The sequence below is a fragment of the Danio rerio genome, chromosome 10 (assembly GCF_052040795.2).
Source record: "Danio rerio strain M-AB ecotype USA chromosome 10, GRCz13ab, whole genome shotgun sequence".
In the NCBI taxonomy this organism is placed as follows: domain Eukaryota; kingdom Metazoa; phylum Chordata; class Actinopteri; order Cypriniformes; family Danionidae; genus Danio; species Danio rerio.
This window is the reverse complement of record NC_141030.1, coordinates 31,446,269-31,472,324: the sequence shown is the minus strand read 5'-3', so window position 1 is coordinate 31,472,324 and position 26,056 is coordinate 31,446,269. Positions and strand designations below refer to the sequence as shown.

Below are 26,056 nucleotides of genomic sequence, written 5' to 3'. Positions count from 1 at the left end.
ACCTAGCAGTTCATCATTCAGTCTGTCATTTCCTCCATCATCCAGAGACCAGTTCAGCTGAGACTCTCTTTGACTCTGCATGAATGGGATCAGATGTGACTCATAGGTTTCAGATGAAGGCATTGTGCAGCCGTCATGAAAGATCAGTGCTATACAACAATGGACAAAAGGTGTAATTGCAGGATGGGGGACTAGAATCCTCACACACTGACTAGGCTTCTTCTAGACAAGTTTCAATCTCCTTTTATTGGTTTTAACCATACTTCTCTGCACATGGTTTGACTCAAGTAATCACAGATGTCTTTACCTTTTCTTTTTCCTTCCTTCATTTTCATTTATTCCTTCTGTTCCTTTTTTCTTTTTCCCATTTCTTCCTTATTGTCATTTTCCGATCCTTTTCCTTCATAACATCATCATCCTTCATATGCTTTCTTGACTTTATCTGTTATGACCTTGGTATTTTCTTTATTCTTTTCTTTCTTTCTTCCCTTCCTTTCCTTCCCTTCTATTTGAAGTGCCATCTGAAATTTTCATCAAAAATGAACATTTTTCTCAGCCTACTTTGTTAATGTTGAGATATTTCACATTAAAGATCAGGAAAAGGACTGATGCTTTGACTAAAAGTGATATTACTGAACATACACACAGAAGCCTGGTAAAAATGCCAATTTTAGAGGAAAATTTCAGATGGCATTTAGAGGTTTTTCACCTACACTCTTAATTTCATCTTTAAAATGAATGCCATAGGGCAGTATGATGCTTGAGTTTATTTTTTGCGTGACCGGCTGACTGCTTACCTCCTTTTAGACGGCTTTTCATTTATTACCAGATTGCTCAGTGGCTCCCCACTTAACCAGGTTAAGCAAAAACAAAAGGCAAAATTAAAATAAAGAAGTAAATACCAGGTTGAGAATGTTGTAAGATCTGAAAATGTTGGCAAAAATCAGGCGGCTATGAGGGCTTTTCTTTTCTGGATTGCTTTTGGAAACACTGTCAGTTGGATTTAGGGAAGTGGGTGGGCGCTGGTCAATTGGTGCTTTTGAAAACACTATCGGTTGGGTTTAGGGAAGGGTGTGGTTGGGGAAATCGGTCGTCAGTCGGTCAGTCAGCCGACAGCGGCCTTTGGTGGATTTTTGTGAGAACAGCAGGCGCAAATGGCACACGTGATCTGAAAAAGTGTACACATTGGCCTCTGGTGTATTCGAGAAAACAAAAACTGCCCAAAAACTTACCTTCTGGAACTTATTTGGCGATTTCCAGAAATATATACAGGGGTACGTATCCATAATGAGCCTGGGTTGAGAAAACAAATGCTCGCTCCGTCCTTTTTTTTCTTCTTCCTATTCATTCTTACATAATTTCATTAAAAATTCCATCCACTATTTCCTTCTCTTCCTTCCATTCTTCATTTTTATCACCACATGATTCCCAATTTCTGTTTTCCCCTTTTGTTTAATTAATATTTTTTTATTTCCATCATCCATTTACCGATCCATCAATCCATGTCTATATTTGATTCCTTCCATCCTTTAGTTCTTTTCATCCATTCCTATTTTGTTTTTGAATTATTCATTCTTTCTTAATACCACCCTTTGTTTCTATCTCCCTTCCTCATTTGCTTGTCAAGTAATAATTTTCTGAATTACATTCATCCATCTATCTATCCATTCATCCATCTATTAATCCATCAATTTGGCTCTCACATCACCTTCCCTTTTCTCTAGTAGGATTCAGGGTCACCCATCAATCTAATATACTAGTCAAACTCATTGAGCAGCTTATATCTAAGCATTTGTGTTTCTCTCACCATTGAATTGACTATATATGTATGACACAGTGTTTTAGACAGAGATTCATGCGAAGTCATGGTAAATAATTAAAACAGAATCCTGCTGATAACATTAAAGGGAAAATTATATCACCTTCATTATCTCGTGCTTCCTTTAGATACAGTTTAGCTCAGAGTGCTCCTTTCTGCCCTTGCTCTTTCACTGCCAAATTGGCTTCTCTTTGTGTTTTATAGATTAAGGCTTTGACCCCGGCGTTCCGCTTGGTCTGCTTTGTGTGTGTTCTGACCAGTGTAAAACAACTAAAGGTTAAATCCCCCGCTAAGGACTCCATTAATGCCCATCAGTTATCTGTCGGCCATGACTTATGAAGCATTTATGAGCTCTAATTAACTGCTGTGGATTTGTGTGCATATGTGAAAATGTGTGTGTGTAAATCACAATCTGACAGTCGATGCTTATCTTCAGCTTAATTAACCCCACATAAGTGCCAAGGCCTTTTCTTCTCTTTAACAATCAGAGAATATTAGACACCACATAATTAACTTAATGAAGGGTTCCATCTCATATTTTTCGGAAGACGTGGATATACAGTATAGCGCACACCTCCCATGTTACAATAGGTTATTCTATTCCTACTGTGATTTCATGTGCTTAATGATAATGCTGTCATTATAGTGTTCAATCTAGTGGAAAAATATGAACCTATTGTAATAATCATTGTAACATTTAAAAAATATGTTTAACAATGATATACTGCCTGTACCTGCTGTTCTGTATGCTGTTTGTTAAATGGGATTTTTGTGATTCAAATGACCCATTAGAGGACTTGCAGAAATCCAGATAATTACAAATGATTCGCAAATTTTTACTTGGATATGTAATTTGGTTTCAGAATAATGTGTGAATTTAATGAATAGTGTCTTGAGACCTTGAAACACTGCACCAGTTCTAAACGGATATTACTGATCTATTTAATTTCCCCGTGATGGATTGCAGCTGGAAGGGCATCCGCTGCGTAAAACATGCTGGATAAGTTGGTGGTTCATTCCACTGTGGCGACCCCAGATAAATAATGGGACTAAGCCGAAAAGAAAATGAATATTTTAATATGTCTATTTAATTTTTCCTAGAAATGCTAGCTATGTGTTAGAAATGTAATCCATGTTATAAAAATCCAAGTGTTATACTTGCCGTGTGACACAATTGTTGTTTGCTCATTTCAGCCTGGCGCAAGAGTCATTTTGACATTTTGCAGCACGTTGTTTTAATAGCAAATGCATTTGCGCTTACATGTGCGCCCATAGACATTCTGGTGTAAAAAAGGAGGCGTGTTGAGGTGCATTGCTGCGTTGCTATTTTGAGGAACTATAATAGACTGTTCAATAGACCAGATCAAAGCAGGTCTATAGTCATCCATGCTAAATAATGTTCTAAACCTGCTTTCATTAAAACATGCTAGAAACGCTCTCAATGTGATAAAACATGCTAGCAAATGTTATATGGTATATGATAATACCATGGTACCCCTATTATGCTAAAAACATGCAGCAATGTGAAAAATATTATCAATTTTCCATATCAAGTTATAAACTTGCTATCAATGCTACATCATGCTAAACATGGCATCCATATGATCTATACACCTGCTTTGCGTGAATGCGTAAGGAGAATGCTAAGAACTTCCGGTCGGCAGCTGATGCGTATAAACAGTCACATTTGGACAGCTTTGAAATGAAAATTTTAATCTAGTTTACCTGCCTTTATTGTCTTTGAACTAATACTGTTGTCGAATAGCGCCACCTCCTGGACTGATCCTTTTAAAAAATGCGATCTAATAGGATGAAAACAACTGCTGTGAGACATTTTTCCCTCGTTGTCAGATGGCATTTTCTGCAGTTTAAATGAAGCCTCGTCAGATACTCTCTTTTTTACAAATATATAACCAGCCCAAACAAATGTAGTTCACCAAAATGTTTGACACATACACGTAGCCTGTACTGTCCCACCAACACATTGATTTTTATAACTGTGACAAAGTGAAAATAAAGTGGCATTTTGAAATGACAGAAAAAACATACCCTGGTAAATACTACACAACACACACTAACTCAATGAAACATAAACGGCTCTTGATTAGAATCAACATGCAAATTAGCCAGCAGAGGATCAGTGACTGACTTTTATTGGTTTTTATTATAAACTACATGACTTGCACACCTGTAAAGTTTTATGCCAGTAATCTGGTTTGCTCTGTAATGAAGTGAAGCATTGCGCATTCGTGCGTGCGTGTTGAAGAGCCACTAAGCTAACAGCTGACTGGCCGGGAAAACACACTCAAACTTTATTTCTGACGGCAGACGCGTGAACTAGGAGAACGTTTTTCACTCGCACTTGAACCACATCTGACAGATTATAACGGCTTTAACACACACCTTTTTAAAGTTGTGTGTCACAAAAACATTCCGTAATCCACTCAAAACGCTATTAAAACTCATTTTCAGATCGCAATTTACCAGTTGTAAACGCTGTAAACAGAAGTTCAAATCATTCTACCGGAAGACGCTGGTCGCTGTGGCGCCCTCCGTGCAGCAGCCAAGAAAAAGGTCTATAGTGGGCATTTGAAGTGGATCAAAACTTTAATCAAAGTTGTCCTAAAATATTCAACAAAACCTATTCTTGTCTAAAGTCTAAACATTTTATTGATCCACCTCAAATGTTGACTCCTACATACATCTATATATCATATCAGCTGTATAAAATCATACTATAAACATGTTAGATTTTCCAGAATCTAGCTTTTCTCAACTTAGCAATAATCTGTCTACAATTCTAACTACTTATCTTTTTTATTGATTAAATATTTTAAAAATTGATTTACTAATTTAGTGAACTAGAAATTGTACTTTTAATCAATTTTACGGTCTTAATTTATTGAATCTGTTGTATTTTTTCTGTTTGTTTTCATTTTATGTGTGTGTGCGGCATGTGTATGTGTGTAAATGCTAAACCCTGTTAGATCTGTCATTGTGTTAAGGCTGCAGGACTTTGATGGCTTCACTGTGATAGTCTGCAGGTCAAGACACACACGCTTGGACTTCCTGGTTTAGCCAGAGACTCCACTCTCATTTGACCCACTCCGGTGCTCATCTTTCAGCCGATTGACCCAGCGTGACCCTCCTGGCGTGACTGGAGTGCACAATAGGCTCTTTCTGCAGCATCTTCCAGGCAGGTGTTGTAGAAGAGTAATGTTTGTTTAAATCAGCAGCAGATAATTCTCATGTCCGTTAGCCAAACTGGAAAACATCTTTAGTGCCTCCCTGTGCAGTCATTTTCTGAAACTCTACTTTCTATGCGAGCCTTTCTCTTTAAAACATCATTCATTCTTTTGGATGTGTTCATTTCAGAAGTATTGTCAATCCCTTGGGTCGGTGTGAACCGAAGAAGATTCTGTCTTTGTTATTCCAGCAAATATTTGCCAGTTATTTAAGCCTTGGAGAGTTGATTTTCAGAGCCGCAACTGTTCAGTTGTGTTCTATCAGTCATTTTAGGTTTTTTATGATATTTTTGGATGTCATTTTGAAATAATTTTGCTGCACATTACAAGATGTTCTGTCTAAACAGAACAAATATGTACCCCCTGAGGATATTACAAAGATATGTGAATAGCCTCGTCCAGTTAATCCTAGTGTGGCATAGTTTGTGTGGAGCAGAAAACAATCCAGGATTTTTTATAAATCCCATTGTTGGGTTTTATAAACATTGAGAAATACAAAAAAGATTAAATATAATAATGGTTAGACATAAATATAAAAGGCTTTTTGGTGTTGACAGCTTAAAGATGGCTCTTATATGGAGAATAAAGTCATGCTGTACATTGCTTAGGTGATTTTTAGGTGATTTTTTTCAACAGAGTGTAAAGATTTTGATGGTTCTGTGGGATCAAATCTAATCTTTATTTTGTATTTTCTATTAGATTCGAGTCAGGTGATTGGCTAGGCCATTCCATAGCTCTGTTTTCTTTCTCTGAAAGCATTTGAGAGTTTCCTTGGCTGTGTTTTAGACAATGCAATGTCATGGCAATTCGTAACTTTTTGATTTAGTAGCTGATTCGAATAAATTTGTAAGATCGAATTCGTACAATTTTGTATGATTTGCTCATAACCCAATGACGGTTGGGGTTGGGGCGGGGTGTTGGGTGCCATGCCTCCTTTTTAAAATCGTACATTTTCGTATGACTAAACTTGTAGGAATTTGTACGAATTTGCCAAGAAACTGACAAAACATAAAATACTCTCGTTTCCTCGTGAGATCAGGCTGGTTTTGGATCATTGTCTTGCTGAAATGTCCACTCTGGTTTCATCTTCATCGTACTGGTAATGTACATGTATGGCTGAAGCAGCTAATATTAATTTTCAATTACAAAGGGCAGAGGGTTGCTGAAGAACTAAGCGATTGCAGCTGCTGTCTGGGCTTTCACTGCCTTTCTACACATCCCTTTTTTCATGTGTTCAAAACATTTTTCTCTGTCATTTCATTTTATTATGCATAACTTCATTTTATTATGCATAACTTCATTGGTATAAACATAGTAACCCCAGCGATAAATCAGAAAATAAAAATAAAGTGAATAAATAACTAACAGGTGGGAGTATTTACCAATCAAAGCAATTATAATGTTCAAATGTAATCAGAGTATGATTAATTGTTTCAATAAATTGTTGGCATAGCACTAATCAATTTTGAGGAAATCCAGAAAAGGTTGCCATACAGTTTGAAATTGGTGTTGAGATTTTGATTTCAAGGAGCATATCCTCTCAAGCTGAATGACTCGTTCAATACTTATTTCCCAGATAGATGGATGGATGGATGGATGGATGGATGGATAGATGGATAGATAGATAGATAGATAGATAGATAGATAGATAGATAGATAGATAGATAGATAGATAGATAGATAGATAGATAGATAGATAGATAGATAGATAGATAGATAGATAGATAGATAGATAGATATGAGTTTCCTCATAATAAAATAATGGTTCAGGTTTGCAGTATACAGTAGGTTTGGCTGTGCCAGCCTCTTTCACAAAGTGTACATAGAGGACAATAAACCATGCTGTTCAATCCCACAATCCATTTCAGCGCAAAAAGCTGACCATCAAAATATAATAGGATCAGATGAGATTACTTTCTAATTGAGCTGCGATATCAGGGATATCTTTCCAAAGAATATGCTCTTATTTCTCCCACTCAGGCTTAAATCTCTTTGTGTGTGCATGTGTGTGTGTTCGTTCAGTCTTACAAGTCTTTTTTTTTTCTGAAAGGGCTTATCTGGGATTTCCTGGAAAACAGAAACAAAGTGTGAAGTGAGAAACACTGATGGTGGTGAGAGTGGCAGTGGGCAGTGTGTGAGCAGCAGATTAGACCTGATTGCTTCTGGTCTGCAGTGTGGGATTATCACAGTGTTAAAATTTAATCCCTCATCTAAACCCGCAGCAGGATGCCAGGGTTTGTGTGGTGGGAGAAGTGCCATCGCGCATCATCACTTTTCATGCTCAGGGATGATGGGTGAGATGCCAATGGGCTTTAGTGTTTATCTTTCGCTTTTACCAGGACATCATTTATAAACATCTGGTTGTAATGGGAGGGAGCGGTAGTAGTTTTGTACCACTTGTTTGCTCTGAAGATTGTTACATTCACTATTCTTTAAATGTATCCAAAACATAAAAGAATACTAACTTTATTGTTTTATTATTATATTTTTACTTGATTATTTTATTCTATCTGTCTATTGTATGTTCTATTTATATCTATATTACTCTTCTTTTAATTTAAATCATACATATGTATATATATCTATATATATATATATATATATATATATATATATATATATATATATATATATATATATATATATATATATATATACATATATAAGTATATACATATGTACATACATACATACATACATACATACATACATACATATATATATATATATATATATGTATATATATATATATATATATATATATATATATATATATATATATATATATATATATATATATATATATATATATATATATATATATATATATGCCCAATCCTGTGTGTGTGTGTGTGTGTGTGTGTGTGTGTGTATATATATATATATATATATATATATATATATATATACAGTATATATATATATATACACACACACACATACAGGATTGGGCAAAAATACATTAAAATTTGTTTTAAAGTAAAATTCCAAATACCTCTATTTTAAGTGTATCAAAATAAACTATAAAATACAGCAGCCACAAATGTATCAAAATAAAATACTGTATTTCTACGATATATCTATATCTACGAGGGAACATCACTGTAAAAAACATCTAATGCAGATAATGAGCTGGAATATAGTACTATATATCTCTCTATATCTCTATCTATTGTGAAAATTGCCACCATCTCTTAACAGTCTTATATTTTAAAAGGGTGATAAATAAAAATGTTATTAAAAAATTGTTAACATAACATAATTGTTAACATAACAAACATAATTTGTTAAATTAATCTAGTTATTTTTTTCAATTAAGATTTTTAATATTCTTAATTTAGTGAATTTCTGAAATCTAATAAAATCTCCAGTTTACTCAGTATAAAACACAATATCTGTTTTTGCTGTCATAAAACCTTAGATGGAAGTTTTTGACTAATCTGTAGACTGGAGTATTGTAAAATATTTTTGTCTCATACTAACTGTCAAAGTTTGTAATTAATAAAAAAGCGTATAAAGAACACCTGTTACTGGCATTTGAAACAGCCAATGAAGTTTTGAATGTATATCGCCACTGTAGGATTTTTTTATGTTGTTTGTTTTATCTTCTTGTCTTATTTTGACTTGCTCCCAGATCTACCCTAGCTATTTGTCTGTTACTTTCCTTATATGTCCTGCATAGTTTCCATCCATACTCCAAGCATTGATCAACTTCTTCAAAATTAATCCATTTTCTAGTCTGATCTCAAGCCTTGGCAAATAACTGCGAAAAGCCAGAAGCTATTAAAAGCCACAATTTTATGATGTCATCATGTATTTTAAAACTACAAGACACTAAAGTATTTTGATACAAAATATTAACCCATTTTCTATTGACCCTGTCAAATACAAATTACAAAATACTATTTTATATTTAAAACACATATTTGAAATACATGTATCATAAATACTGCCCCATCCCTGTATACAGTATATAGTTAAAGTCAGAATTATTAGCCCCCTTTGAATTTTTTTTCTTTATTAAATATTTCCCAAATGATGTTTAACAGAGCAAGGAATTTTTCAGAGTATGTCTGATAATGTTTTTTTCTTTTGGAGAAAGTTTCATTTGTTTTATTTTAGCTAGAATAAAAGCAGTTTTTAATTTTGTAAACACCATTTTAAGGTCAAAACTATTAGCTTCTTTAAGCTATATATTTTTCCGATAGTCTAAAGAACAAACCATCATTATACAATAACTTGCCTAATTACCCTAACCTGCCTAGTTAACCTAATTAACCTAGTTATTCCTTTAAATGTCACTTTAAGCTGTATTGAAGTGTCTTGAAAAATATCTAATGAAATATTAATTACTGTCATCATGGCAAAGATAAAATAAATCAGTTAATAGAAATGAGCTACTAAAACTATTATGCTTAGAAATGTGTTGAAAAAAACTTCTCTCCGTTAAACAGAAATTGGGGGGAAAAATAAACAAGGGCTAATAAATCAGGAGGGCTAATAATTCTGACTTCAACTGTATATTAAATAAATAAACAGATACACACACATGCTCACCTAAAAGTTTTGTTTTGTTATTTGTTTTTTTTTTTTTCATTTGGATTTGGATTTCCATGTCATTTGTGTATATCTTTGCGTAACAATTATGTCAAAAATTATTAGATTTTTCATATACTGTATGTGTGTATTACTGTACTGTATGCAATTTTTTAATGATAATATATAATAAAACAAAGCATACGTGACACATAAGGTTCCATTAGTTGATATAATGTATTTACTAACATGAACAAACAAATAACTATACAATTACTACAGTATTTATTCATCATTGTTAATGTTAGTTAATCAAAATACAGCCAGTCAGTGTTAACTAAACATTTTTCGGCAACACTTTAAAATACAGATCCAATGTTATTTAATAACAAGAACAAGCTATTAGTGATATATTCATTACAGTATTTATTAATGTTTGTTAACATTAGTTAATGTTTTTTAAATTAGCATTATTTCATGTTGGTTCGTGTTAACTCACAGTGCAATAACTAATATTAACAAGTGCAACTTTAAATTTTAATAATGCATTTATTAATGTTATTCTATGATTAATAAATGCTTTACACGATTATTTATGCTTAGGTAGTATTAGTAAATTCATCAACAATAACTAATAGACCATTATTCTAAAATGTTACCTTTTTTGTTTTGTTTTACATAATTTATGTTTGCTTTTGGGTTTCGTTTGTAGGCATTTTATTGTTCATTTATTTGCTCTTGTAGCTGCAACTCATGATTTAGGTCATAGTGATGCTTGACACAGCAGATTGCACGCTGTTGCCTTTAAATAATGCATGTGTGTAGACATATGTTGTCCCTGTCAAAACATTTTGTACCTCTACATGTGTTATCACAGTCGGATATGCGCATTAATCCTGCTTGTTTTGTTAAATCTGTTCACATCCGGATCATTTGCCTGGAAAACATACACACGACAGCACCTGCTTAAAGGAAAGACAAAGTTAACACATTTCTGCTCCTCATGTCAACAGGATAAATGTTCATCTCAGATGCTATAAATGCTATAAATAATGTCCTCACACAGAAGTTTTTTTTTTTTCGTTTTTTTGGGTGGGGGGAGGGGGGTTCGGCTGGTCTCACTGTATGTACTGAATGTGAAAAAAATCATGATATCATAATATATTTATGATACACTTCAACTCAGAAATTGTGTTTAGGACGTAAATAGGAAGGAAATGCGTTTAAGAGCGAGCATATAGCATAGCTGTGTATCAGAATTTTTTACAAAAATTTCTCTTTCTTTGGCGACGCAGTGGCACAGTAGGTAGTGCTGTCACTTCACAGCAAGAAGGTCGCTGGTTCGAGCCTCGGCTGGGTCAGTTGGCATTTCTGTGTGGAATTTCATTTCATGTTCTCCCTGCTTTCGCGTGAGTTTCCTCTGGGGGCTCTGGTTTCCCCCACAGTCCAAAGACATGCGGTACAGGTGATGTGTTGTAGGCTAAATTAATTAGTTTTTTTTTATGTTAGTTTTTTTATTTTATTAAATTATTGTTATTATCTAATTTTATTTTTCATTTAATAAAATTTTATTTTTATTATTTTATTTTGTTATTATTTAATTTTTATTATTTAATTACATTTTTATTACTTTACTTTTTATTGTTATTTATTTTGTTTTTATTTATTTTTTATGATTTTATTATACTTTTATTATTTTTTTACTTTTATTGAGCTTTATTTATAATTTTATTTATTTTATTTTATTTTAATTGAATTATATTTTATTTTTTATAGTTTTTAGTATTGTTTATTTATTTATTTATTGTTTTTGTTTTTGTTTTTATTTTTTCATATATTTTTTAAATGATGTTTTATTTAATTTTTTATTTAGTAATTTTTTTATTTTTTGTTGTTATTTTATTATTAATTAGTTACTATTTTATTTTATCAAGGTGAGAGCAGGAGCACGGTCAATAATTTCTGCTCCTCCATGTCAACAGGATAAACGTTCATCCCAGATGCCATAAATGAACTCCTCGCGCTGGAGAAATTAAATTATGGCTCTCGCTTTGGCTGGAAAATGAGAGCTTAAGAACCTTATTGCAATATTGTGATAAATCAGGGAATATGAAAGGCCAGATGGATGAGTGTGATTAGAGGCCTGTGTTGAGCCCAGCCAAGCATCACTCACCGAAGGAAAAAAAACTAAAAAACCTTTCCATTGAACAAAACATTCTTAATCACTCTTTCAAGATTACAGCCGGCCCTCGAGACTACATTTCCACTTTGTCCTGTAGTTAAAAGCTTTGGGGTAAAATTGAGGCTGTTGCTCTCTTTGTGCTTCAACTGCAAATGAAGCTTTGTTTTACTCCTCTGTTTTAGGTCAGCGCTTCCATTGAACTGCTTCAAAGTCAAATCCTACAGCGACTGATACCTGTGCAGAATTGACAGAATAAAAGAGAGCAGGAGATTTAACACTCGCTCTAAATAGTACTTCATAGTTTATTCCATAAATCCTGCAATAACGTCTTTGCACAAGCATGTCATAAATAATAGATATCATGGCGGTGTTCCTCAGGGTCCGCTCCTGGGTCATCTAGAGTTTACTGGGGAATGTGTGCAGAAAATAGACCAATTCATAAAACTTAAATAGGCTGGTCAGTCACTAAGAATAAACCTGGCTTGATAACACATTTATTTGCAAATCCTGTGTATTATTATGTGTATTATTGTTTATTTGATTTGATTTTCATTATTCTTCTATTAATTTAAATGAAAATATTTACAGTTTATGTTGTCGTTGAGGATTGTATGTCTTTTTTATTTTGTTCAGGTCACAAATGGGCCAGTATAAGAGTCTTACAGTATGATAACCTTGGATAAAAAATATCACGGTATAAAGGTATTGTGCTCACTGCTTTAAAATAAGGTCTTTTTAAATGTCTGGGTAAAAAACTTAAGTTTTTCCCCTATTTAACACAATATATTTCATTTTAGAAAACATTTACAATATTTTGCAACAGTAAACATGTCAGGCTGAATAATTCAAATGAATCATTGACTTAATCTTCAGTAGTTTCAATAGCACAGGTTTCTTTAAAACAAATGAAAAAACCTTACATATACCTTAGAAACGATATAACAGAAAATTTTAGCGGTTTTAAAACCTTGACTTTTCCAAACCCTGGTAAACCTTGAAACTGATTATCGTATTATGCCTAGTCACAAAGACAATTATGCTGCTGAAAAAGAGAGAGGGGTCTGGCTGCAGACTCGGTGCAGATGCAATCTGAGCTGCATCCAATGCTTTTTAATACGCTAACCTAACCCCACCTCTAATCTTATCCTTCACAGTGTTGTCACTAGCTCCAATGAGTGCATCATGTCTGACTTTGCATCTCTCAGCGATGCAATCTCAGCTTGCATCATAAAGGGGGCATTCAGATGCTATTGGAAAAAGATGATAAATTATATAATATTTTATATTATATATTAATATTAGGTATTTACGGTGTAAACATGAGCATGTATGAATGTTTGATACAAAATGATTGAGAAGTTATGAAGAGTTTGACAGTTTATATGAGAATTGACTAATCAGTTTTGAGCCACAAGCCATATGCAATGATTTTTTTTTCTTCAAACTACAGGCAATTGTACTTATTGTTTGCACACATCAAGGCCTTTGAAATTTGCTTAAATCAATAAGAAATGCCAGTCTGAAGTGAACAGTAAGTTAATCGTTCAAATATCTAATCTTGTAGTTTTGAAAAAATAAAAATTTCAATTGAGATTTGTCAAAACAACTGAGAAAAATGTTAATTAGTCATTTAAATGGTCATAGTTTTAGTGTTTGTTTTGACTTTTCTTACTTTGTTCAGGTCATTAAGAAATGTAATAATATTTTTTGATTTTATATCATATTAGCTATTGTGCACTTGCAGAAAAATCAGCGTATCACAAGAGCAATACTCTTTAAAATGACAAGAAGTAAAGCATTTTAGTAGTAAACTACACTACCTGACAAAAGTCTTGTCGTCGATCCCAGTTGTAAGAGCAACAAACAATAACTTGACTTCTAGTTGATCATTTGGAAAAAGTGGTCGAAGGTAGATAAATCTAATGAATTATCTGTTGAACTGCATCCCAATCATCACAAATACTGCAGAAGACCTATTAGAACTGGCATGGACCCACGATTCTCACAGAAATCAGCCAAGATTGGTGAAGAAAAAATCATGGTTTGATGTTAAATTCAGTATTGGGGCGGGCAAGAGATCTGCTGAGTGGTTGGCAACATCAACATCCTGAGGTATCAAGATATTTGTGCTGCCCATTACATTACAAACCACAGGTGAGGGCAAATTCGTTATCAGGATAGGCTACTTCTCATACTTCAGGCTCCACACCAATGTTCCTTAAAACCAAAGAAGGTCAAGTTGCTTAAGGATTTGCCAGCCTAGTCACCAGACATGAACATTATTAAACATGTCTGGGGTAAGATGAAGAAAGAGGCATTGAAGATGAACCCAAAGAATCTCAATTAACTTCTGCAAGAATGTTTTCTTTGCCGTTCCAGGTGACTTTTATTAATATGTCATTTAAGTCGTTGCAGAGATGTATGGATGCAGTCCTCCAAATTCATGGGTTTTGGACACAACATTAATTCTTTTTACTGGTTTCAATGATATACTGGACATTATGACAAGACCTTTTTCTAATTTTTTTTTTTTCTAAGTCAGAGCTTACTGTACAAATAATAAATAATCAATTAAATTTTTTTTTTTTGGTAAAATAAGCGTAATCTAGAGGCCTTTGCCCTTCACGTAAGACGCTTCTGGTACCAACTGATCAACTAGTAGTCAAGTTATGACAATTATGACAATTATGACAAGACCTTTTTCTAATTTTTTTTTTTTCTAAGTCAGAGCTTACTGTCCAAATAATAAATAATCAATTAATTTATTTTTTTTTTGTAAAATAAGCGTAATCTAGAGGCCTTTGCCCTTCACGTAAGACGCTTCTGGTACCAACTGATCAACTAGTAGTCAAGTTACTATTTGTTGTTCCTAAAACTTCAATATGCAACAAGAAAAATTTTACTATGCACAACTTGTTTTACATGCTAGAAACTTTTTTTTTCACATTTGCCTGTTAAACCAAATTAGCTCAGAATAGGATGTCTATTTTTCCTGAAAATGGCATAGCTGAATGCGTCGCAAACAGTTTGAAAAGAATAGGCTGATGTCTGATTCAGAGCCTGACACAAAAATGGCAGGAAGGAATCTTGTTTGAAAACCATTGTGAGAGTGTGCGAGCGTCAGAGACTCGGCTCCTCCATTCATTGCAACTAATTGAATGCATTTGCTCGTGGCCATCAGACAAATGAGAATTTGTGTCAGGCTGCCGTTGACATACTGAATTGTGATAGATGATGTTCAAGCATCTGACTCACATTTCATTCAGCGCCGTGAAATGAAATCAAAGCTACTGAGGGGAGGAAAAATACGTCTGTCACTAAATCTGATTGGCTTGTCCATTTGTCAACTGCACTGAATTGCGTGTCAAATGAGATTTCTAGACAGCGCTTGCATTACATTTTTAGGGATTAGACTTTAGGAATGTTTCTGGAAGGCCAAGAATATTAGTGTTGCCCGGTGTTTGTTTTCTCTCCATCAGATCCAAAGGCAGTGACAAGGGCAATGGCCACTTGAGAGCGAGTCTGCGGAGGTGACCTTATACTCACAACAGCATCTTAAAGAGATAGATCACTCTAATTTTTTTTTGTTTATTCACCTTCATGCTGTTTAAATGCCTTCTTTATTCTTTAATATACAAAAGCATTTAAACCGTTCACTGTAAAGAAAACAAATGCTGGGTTTCACCAAAGACTATAGAATACACCAGACATGTCACTCAAATAGTTTTATAAATGGGAAAAAGTGTAACAGTCAAGGAATATGCATATAGTAAATACTACTAATAATAATATTACATTATACAAAAGCAACTTGTCATGATTAAACTAAAACAAAAAGCCCCCCTGACATAAAGAGCATGGAGGCATTTTTTTTATATTTATGTTGAAAGTAATAATTTTGTAATTTTTATTCCTTTAATTCTTTTTCATTTGTAAAGATATTTGTGTATTGCTCTACATCCTGCATGTTTTAAGCAATGTGATAGCGAAGCGTACAACTAATGCACTCTACGCTGGACTTTAGACCTGCTTTCAGCTATAGTCTATTGCACAGTAATTGTTTTTAAGTTTGTGGTTATTAACAAGCTTAGATTTGTCCACCTGTCAGGTTTTGGACCATATGGGGCATAGGATGTGTGTTTGGATATAACTCAATTTTGACCACACTTCTTTATTATTGTTCATTTATTCGTTTGCTGGAAATTAGAACTGAATTTAGAAATAGTTTTAAAACAAATCTTTGCACTTAACAAAGAAAATTAAATAAGTAGGCTAATGAATGTCTTTAATGGAGTGCGTACAACACCGTTTGCTTATTTACAAAAGAGAGAAAGAGATAAAGAAAGTAAAGGCCGATTGAAGGAGGCTCATTCATTATCCTTTGGTTTCAGATGTTCTGTTTAACTGTTTTCTTGCTAGTGAAGTGTTCAGTTTCTCCACTTACAAAGTCCATCATGTAAATAGCAAATGCGCCACGGCACGATGCAACTGACTTTTAAAGGGAATGGGAGATGAGACTCTGATTGGGTTATGCTCAAAACACACCTATAACTCATTAAGAGAATAAGCACAACCATGTTAGACCATGCACTGCAGCGTAGAGCGTATTTTTCCGTTCTTAAAATAGCAAAAGTGGATTCGGACATGCCCTTAATGCTTTTGTGCCCTGCCCTTTAGACTTTGCGCCTAAACTGTTAAAATAGAGCCCATAGAGTCACTGCCTTACCTGGATGATATTCGCCATTGAGACCAAGTTTTAAATTACTTCAGAAGACCAGCGTGATCTGACAAAGCATTATCCGGAGGATGATAATGTGAAACACAGCCATGGATGAGGATGGTTTCATGATCTCCTTCCTTTCGAGTGCGCATATACATTAGCTCCGGCAACCTGGAAATATGCTGATGTTGTTTGATTTGGACGTTTAGAAACAAAACTTATGTGGCAGTTGTTGCTTAATTTTCGTAGTGATTCCAAATATGTAATGTAATTGTAATCTTGGCAAACAGTTTTGGAGTATTTGATGTTTCCCCATTCAGACAGATTTCATACTGCCCGAGAGGCATTTCAAAGAGTGAAATGACTTGCCTTAAAGTGACTTTTAAAATTTCAGTCCACAAATTTAAGTGGATTGAACATAAAACAATTAAGTTGTCTCCAAAAAACCCTTTGATTCAGCTCATTTTAAATAAATAGTTTGAACAACCAGCAAAAATAAGTTGAATATTTGAACAATTAAATTGGAGTGTAAACCAGGCAAATGCACAAAATGTGCCAGAAAATATGAATATGCTGATGTTTTTAATAAAATCATATCATAAGATCAGTTGAAGACTAGCAGTTCCTTTTTATAATAAGCACTACTTGTGTGTTTTGCTTCTTCTTGTCGAATCGCTAAATGCCTCCTTGATTGTAAGTTGAATGAAGTTGAATCCTTGATTGGAATAGCTGTAGAAAAATGTCTGCTAAATGACTAAATGTGAATGTAATAATGAGAGAATCATGAGTTGAGTGAATTGTTATATCCCTACTGGATACATTTGTTTACTGTGTTTTAGGCTTTTAGCTGCCATTTATGGTGTCAAAAACAGCTTTTTAAACCATGAACCTGAAAAAGCTGTCCTAGTGTGGACTGTAAAAACTGAAGTATTTGATAGTACTGGTGTACTGTATGTTTAGTCATGGTGCAAATTTTACACTGATAATAATTGTTATATCAATATGTGCAGCATGCTGTTAAAATTGTGTGTGTTGCAACAGACAAATGTTATTTTGTACAATCTTCATATTGTATTTTTGCAAGTATAGCAGAAACCTTATTCACCGCTGCCGTCCTGAGGGCAACTGCAATTTAGATAAACCAGGCTGTGTAGCGTACCTGTGGTGACATTTATGCAAAAAGTATATTCAGTTGCTGCTTTCACTGTTCACAGCTGTAGAAATGCATTTTCCCAAGTGACCATGCAGGTTAGCTTGTTTATGTATGACTTTTTGCTCTTTTTATATTTTTATTGACTTTTTATATTGTTAGAAAAGTCAAACAGGTGTATAAAAAAATGTGTAAAGTGTTTCCCAGTACTTGGTTGCTGCTAGAAGGGCATCCGCTGCATAAAACATATGCTGGAATAGTTGGTTTGTTACGCTGTGGCGACCCCTGATAAATAAGGGACTAAGATGAAGGAAAATTAATTAATCAACAATCTATTAAATGGTTAAGAGAAAATCTTTTTTCTTTTTTGAATGCTATAAAATAATAATGTTTCCTTTAAATGTTTAAATGAATAAAGCTTGTGTTTTTCAGCACGGTTAATGGAATATCTGGAATATCATGGATATTTAAAAAGTCTATTTGGGAATTTTGTTTTATTTATTGTTTTTATCAAAGTCATTGAATATTGGTGGATTACTCTGTATTATATCATGTTGCTTTATTACATTTTGTTCTTATTGTTGTGAACATATACTATCATTTTCAGCACCTTTTTATTACTTTTCCACTCATTAGCTGGAAGTCATTAAGCTGTTACTGCTAACTATGTAGGTAAATGCAGAAAAATGCAAATTTCAAGAACTTTGGCTACAAAATTACCTCTTAAATGAGTGCTTTTTTTTCTTTTCTTTTCATTTCATTCCTTAATTTTTTTTTCAGCTTAGTCCCTTTATTAATCTGGGGTTGACACAGTGGAATGAACCGCCACGCAGCTGATGCCCTTCCAGCTGCAACCCATCTCTGGGAAACATCCATACACACTCATTCACACTCATACACTACGGACAATTTAGCCTACCCAATTAACCTGTACCACATGTCTTTGGACTGTGGGGGAAACCGGAGCACCCAGAGGAAATCCACGCGAACGCAGGGAGAATATGCAAACTCCACACAGAAACGCCAACTGACCCAGCCGAGGCTCGGATCAGCGACCTTCTTGCTGTAAGACGACAGCTCTACCTACTGCGCCCCTGCGTCGCCTCTTCTTTTTATTTCTTTTCAGGTAAATTATACATTATTGCTCTCATAATGGCTATTAAGTGAATTTAACATTCAAGCTTAAACAATTATAATATTATGCAAAGCATAACAGCACCTTGTTTTTCCGTTCATTATAATTTATAGAAATTCAGCTTTTGATCCAGTGAGACTAAAAAAAAGTCACAAAATTTTACATTTGGCAAGTGGAAACTTGGTTTTAAATAATAATAAAAATAATAGGAATTATAATTGTAATAATAATATTTATTGTCATTGTTTTATTTATTGATTTATTTATTTATTTGTTTATTTATTTAAATCAACAAAGGAATGGCTTCACTACAAGAAAATTCAAGTTTTGAAATGGCCCAGCCAGAGCCCAGACCTGAAAATCTGTGGGGTTATCTAAAGAGGGCTGTCAAATTTTACAGATTTGATGCATTTTTGTAAAGAAGAGTGGGCAAATATTACAAATTTGAGATGTGCTGATAGACTCATACCCAAAAAAAACTGAGTGCTGTTATAAAATCAAATGGTGCTTCAACAAGTATTACTTTAAAGGTGTGCACACTTATGAAAACACAGTATTTTATTTATTTTTTGTTCCCCACACCACCTTTAAAATATTTGAGTTTTTTATGCAAGTGATTATAGTTTACATTAAAGGTGGAAAAAGTTCTAAAATGATTTATTGTGGGGGTTTTACAACACAGAAACCTTGCATTTTAACGGGGTGTGTAGACTTTTTATATCCTGTTTGAGTATAATAATATGATATATAAATATGAGATTTAAACATTAAACTCATCTCAGTGAGCTTTTAATACATTTTACATGTGCAGTAAGATAATTCAAACTTTTCTTTTTAGACATTCAAGTTTGGAAAAGCCACTTTTGGGAAGCATTTTAAAAAGTCCTTTATTTGAGCTAAAGCCTGCAGACACTCTTTGAGCAGGAGTTCGGAAGTGAATCTGTGAGTTTAGTGAGACTGATTTAGCAGGAGATGGTGTGGAGCTTTGGCAGTGTTTTGACAGCTCCACTCGCCACTCTGCACCTCCTCTCTTCTGCTCCACTAATGATCATTGCAAGAGAAGAGCAGATAGAGAGAGGTGCTATTCTTTCATTTCCCTGCCCTTACTAATGAGGGCCTGTCTCAGAGGAGCCCTAAATATTCCCCCAAGACACACACTAAGCCTTCAGCAAAGATCGCTGTAGGATTCACTCCTTTTAAACACCATTTGTTGCAGCCAAAATCTAAGCATTTTATGTTGTTAGGTTATGTGTGAAAGAGAAATATATTTTACTGAACAAATATGGATTTTAAGTTGACTTTGTATGCTGGCAGCAATTATGTTTTCTTTAACTGTCTTGAATGAGCCGTTTTGCTGAGATTGTGTGTCATCTCTTGTGCGTTGCGAAAGGGCAGGCAATTTATCCATCCTTGAGTCTGGAGGAAGTTTGACCTCTGAGGGCCTTTGAATGAAGCTTTGACTGAGGGCTGCTGATTACAGTAGATGGAGTTCGGTTTTTAAGCTTGAGGGATGCGAGCGCATAAAAAAAGAAAAGAAAAAAAAAAGATAAATTAAATAAATAAATAAAAAATTCTCATTATGGGATAGGCCAAATTATACACTCAAAAATACATTTGCTGTTTGTTCAAACTATTTAAAATGAGCTAAAACAACAATTCTTAATGGGTTTTTTTGTGACAATTGTTTTATGTTCATTCTATTTACATTTGTTTTTGTTTATTTGTGTTGTTTTGTTTTTGCTTTATGTATAGTTTTTTTTAACAGGTGTGAGCAAACAATAAAGGCTCTGAGGTGAAAGTGGGCCGGTTGGTTGGTTGGTTGAATGGTTGGTTGTCCGGTTGGTTGTTTGGTTGGTTTGTTTATTATTTGCTTGGTTGGTTGGTTGGTTTGTTGGTTGGTTGGTTGGTTTGTTGGTTGGTTCATTCGTTGGTTGGTTCATTCATTTATTGTTTGTTTGTTTGTTTGTTTGTTTGTTTGTTTGTTTGTTTGTTTGTTTGTTTGTTTGTTTGTTTGTTTGTTTGTTTGTTTGGCTGATTGGTTGGTTGATTTGTGGTTTGGTTGGTTGGTTGGCTGGCTCATTTGTTGGTAGGTTGGTTGGTTGGTTGGTTAGTTGTTTGGTTAATTGGTTGTTTCGTGGTTTGGTTGCTTGGTTGGCTGACTCATTTGTTGATTGGTTGGTTGGTTGGTTGATTGGTTGGTTTGTGGTTTGGTTGGTTGGTTGATTGGTTGGTTTGTGGTTTGTTTGGTTGGTTTGTTGGCTGGACCGTTGATTCATGGTTTTGTTGTTTGGTTGGTTGGTTGGTTAATGGTTTGGTTGTTTGTTCGTTTGATGGGTTGGTTGGTTGGTTGGTTGGTTGGTTAGTTGGTTAGTTGGTTAGTTGGTTGGTTCATGGTTTTGTTGTTTGGTTGGTTGGTTGGTTGGTTGGTTAATGGTTTGGTTGTTTGTTCGTTTGGTGGGTTGGTTGGTTGGTTGGTTGGTTCATGGTTTTGTTGGTTGGTTGGTTGGTTGGTTGGTTGGTTGGTTGGTTGGTTGGTTGGTTGGTTAATGGTTTGGTTGTTTGTTCGTTTGGTGGGTTGGTTGGTTGGTTGGTTGGTTCATGGTTTTGTTGGTTGGTTGGTTGGTTGGTTGGTTGGTTGGTTAATGGTTTGGTTGTTTGTTCGTTTGGTGGGTTGGTTGGTTGGTTGGTTGGTTGGTTGGTTCATGGTTTGGTTGTTAGTTTGGCTGGTTGGTTGGTTGGTTCATTGTTTTGTTGGTTAGTTGCTTCATTGATCGTTTGTTTGGTTGGTTGATTGGTTTGTGGTTTGTTTGTTTGGTTGGTTCATAGTTTGGTTGTTTGGTTAGTTGGTTTGGGGTTTGTTTGTTTATTTGTTTATTTGTTTGTATGTTTCATTGGTTGTTTGTTGTTTGGTTGGTTGGTTGGTTGTTTGGTTGGTTGGTTGGTTGGTTGGTTGGTTGGTTGTTTGGTTGGATAGTTGGTTCATGGTTTGGTTGGTGCATTGGTTGGTTGGTTGGCTTATTGGTTCATTGGTTTGTTCATTCATTCAGCTGGGCTTTTTAGGTTTAGTTGGGTGTTGTTTTGCTTTTTTCTTAATTTAGTTTTTTGTTTCTTTTGTTTTGATTTTGGCTAATGATGTGACATTGTTTTGGTTTTGGCTAATGATGTAACATTAATATGTTATAAATATATTTATTTATTTACAGTCATGTGAAAAACGTAGTACACCTCGTTTCATGAATTTCATGGTGTTTTCTATCAGGGCAAAACTTGACGATCAGTTAAGGTATTTGATTAGCAGTGCATGACAAATTTTCTTAATGCCATATGCTGTTGTTAAGATATTATTTTCCTAATTTTAAGAGATTTAAGAGAATACCAAAGATTCAAATTGTGTTGTTGTTTTTATTTGCCTAGTATATCAAGAAGTACACTGTAAAAAGCAATTTGTTGACTTTATTTAAAAAAGTTAGTTAACCTGTTGCCCTAATATTATTAAGTAAATTAACTGTGCATAGTTTTTAAAGTTAAGTCAACTTAATAGTTTCAAGTAAAGCCTATGCTTTTGAGGCAGCAGTTTTACTCACTTTTTATAAGCAAAGTAACTAATCACTTTTTACAGTGTGGATGAAAAAGGTACATCTATTCTTTTATAATTGTATGCTTTCATATGCGATCTTTAACACAAATGCAATGAGATAAGTACATGCTCACAAGTTGAATACTAACACATGAGGATTAGAATAAAGCACTTAAACACTGAGTACCAGTAATACTGATGCTTGCCTCAGCAAACAGCAGCAATGAGTGTACAAAAAGGCAGTAATGTGAAGTGCGGCCTCAGAGTCGAATGACTGGATTCCCCAGTGGCTGTTTCTCTCATTATCAGAGGCTTCGTGTCCCGCAGCTCTCAGACGACAAACTGTACTCATTAGAGGGGAAGAGAAGGCAAAGCGAGCCCGCTGCGTCTGCCCTAAATCTCTGTAACGTCGACTCGCTGTCATTTTTATAGTGCTGATGGAGGCCTGGAGAGAGAGGACAATGGCCTTTTAAAAGATAACAATAAAAGCCTTCAGATGTGTCCCATGCTTCAAATGAGGGCCGACACAAATGTGACTGCTGCTTTTTTAAGGGCACCTTTTATGCTGGCAGAAGGTTAAGTTTTTCACCTTAAGGGTTTAGAAAACAAACACTGCTCTAGCTGTAATTAAATCACTAATAGACTTATATTTAATCTTTATTGTCCTTGAACTAAGAGTAGTTTCAATAGGGTGTTTTAAACTTTTAATAAGGGGATATATTTATATACATTATGCATATTAAAGTATGATAAAATCAAGGCTGAAATTATTCATACCCTTTGCAAAATCTTGTTCAAACGTAAATAGGATGTTTTTTTTTTTTTTGTTTAGTTTTTTGCTAATTGATGCCTTTTACATTATCATACTATATTTTGGGTCAAGCCAGTGTTATTTCCAGTCAAAAACCTTGCTGGTTGAATAAAAGTGACTAAGTCAGAATTATATATAATCATATCAGGGGTGTCTTATTAAATAGTTTATCTTTACATTGTTTATTTATGTATGTCAGTTAAAATGTCAATATTTGTTTGATGCAATAATAATTCTTCCAAAAAATAAATAAAAACATTTACATTTACATTTTTTTTAATTGTGTGATTTTGTGGAGTTTTTGTGATTGAAAATCTGGATTGTTTCACTAAATATTGATATCTTAAACATCTAAATTTAAAACATTAGTTTGTTATTGTCTAAAACTAATATAGCATCTCTTTAAAAAACGTAACACTTTTTTATTTGTTATTTTATGTAAAACAACCCAGCAGGCACAGGACATTGTTGTACCACGACATCATAGAGACGTTGCATTTTGCTTGAAAATGAAAATCGTGTTGTAGTCAGAACCTAATGTCAGGTCAACGCCATGTACAACGATCAACCAAAAATCAACCAAATATCAATGCCTAATGATGTTACAGCTTGAGGTTGTGTGTACGTTACCACTGTAATGTCTATCAGATGTTGGTTTTTGGTTGCCATACCTGATGAATAAATGTCAGTATCTGACGTCAATATGACGTATAAAATGTTGGCTTGACGTTGGATTTTGGCAACTTTCCAACACAAACTCAAAACAGCCAAATATCAGCGCCATTTGACATGGTTATTGGACGTCAAAATAACATTGTGCTTAGACGCTGGCTAGACACTGAATGTTGGTCACCTGACAACCTAAATCTAACCTAATATTAACATCTTATAATGTTGTGTTCCTGCTGGGAAATGCTGTAAATAACATTGTTACAGTAAAACATTTATTTTTTTCATTCTACTGATGACATTTCTTCCAAACTCTAAATTCAAACATTGCAATTAAAAGCCCTTTACATAAAACAAAATATGATCACCCTATTAAAAATTTCTCGAAAAAAGTTGATCTTCCGTGCACTACTAGCAGCGTGTTTCATTTTAAATGGCAAAACCTTAAAAATTATACGAGCGCTAACTCTCCATTATCCTTAAAGGCCACTGTCCTGCTTTAACAGTCTGCTTCATTTATCTTATGAATACACATTAAATATTAGATGGCCATATGTTTCAGCTTTTGAACTTTATAGTTTGCTCTCCCTTATGTCAGACCATCATCGTAAATGATTCATTTGTGGCTGTGTAAGGTCAGTATTAAAAGCTGAACTCTTTAGTATAAAGCTATATAACAGAGAAGTGCAAATCTTTTGTAGGGTCATTGGAAGCCATTATGAAAATTGGATTGGTTTTTCAATTCATTACCTTACTATGAATTAAACAGCCTTGGCTATTTTGACCATTTTAATTTAATTTTTTACAATTTGCTATTTTTACATACAGTTGCTAACACCATGAAAGTTAGGTTATTATGTGTCATGCAAAAATTTTGCAGATATAATTGGTGTGACTAAAATAAAGGTAATTTCTTTCTGAAGTATCAAGTTAAAAATATTAACGTTAAAGGGATGGTTCACCCCAATACAGAAATTGTTCTCACTATTCACCCATTTTTATGTGTTTCTTTTTTCTGTTAAACACAAAAAAGATATTTTGAAGAATGTTAGAAACTGGTAACCATTGACACCCATTTTAAAAACCAGTATAGAAGTCAATGGTTATAAGTTTACAAAAAATTTTAAGTATCATCATTTGTTTTCAACAAAAGAAAGAAACTTAAACAGGTTTGCTACAAGTAAAGAGTGATTAAAAAGTGACCGAATTTTTCGTTTTGGGTGAACAATCCCTTTAAGGGCAAATAAGCATGGTTTTTATTCATGCATAACATCTTTGCATATGTTTGCGCATATGTTTGCACAGACGTGGGTTTGAGAAGCATTTGCCTGCAGTGGTGAATGAAGTACACAAATCAAACACTTGACATATACAGATATTCTAATAAAATGTAACTCCTGTAAATTAGTGATCTTGTTTATGCTTGTTTAAACTACTTTTTTCTGAGTCAACACAATTCTTGAGTTTTTTTAGGGGCAATTTAATTGTTTATGTTCAATCTACTTAAATTAAAAAAACTATATGCCCACATTCAAGCATGTCATACAGTATAGATTCATTTGAATCCGTGATCTGCTAACTGCAGACTTGCTCTGAATGGGTCATTTGAATAGATAAATTGTTAAAGATTGATTCGCTGTTACTGGATCAATTGAATTAATGAGCTGTTAGCTGTAGATTCATTTTGAATAAATCATTTGAATCAGTAAGTCATGAATTAATAATGATAATAATAATAATAATATTTTCTTACATTTAGATTTACTTTTTTGGGCACCTAAAGCGCTTTACACAATGGCGGGATCTCCTCATCCACCACCAGTGTGCAGCATCCACCTGGATAACATGACGGCAGCCATTTTGCGCCAGACCGCACACCACACACCAGCTGATTGGTGGAGACGAGACAGAGTGATGGAGCCAATTATGATATGGGGAGGGTTAGGAGGACATGATGGACAGAGGCCAGTGGGCAGATGTGTCCAGGGCTCCGGGGTTAAACCCCTACTCTTTGTGCATCCAGGGATTTTTAACGACCACAGAGAGTCGGGACCTCAGTTTAAAGTCTCATCCGAAAGAAGGCACTCACTGAGCAGTATAGAGTCCCCATCACTATACTGGGGCATTAGGACCCACACAGACCGCAGGTTGGGCGCCCCCTGCTGGCCTCACTAACACCACTTCCAGCAGCAACCTAGCTTTTGGTGGTTTT

The 26,056-nt window shown here is 34.3% G+C and overlaps 1 protein-coding gene across 3 annotated transcripts in view; it reads left to right on the top strand.

Moving 5' to 3' along the window:
• Positions 1-26,056, top strand: part of auts2a (activator of transcription and developmental regulator AUTS2 a) — a 760,542-nt gene that overhangs the window by 142,891 nt on the left and 591,595 nt on the right. The window lies entirely within an intron of this gene.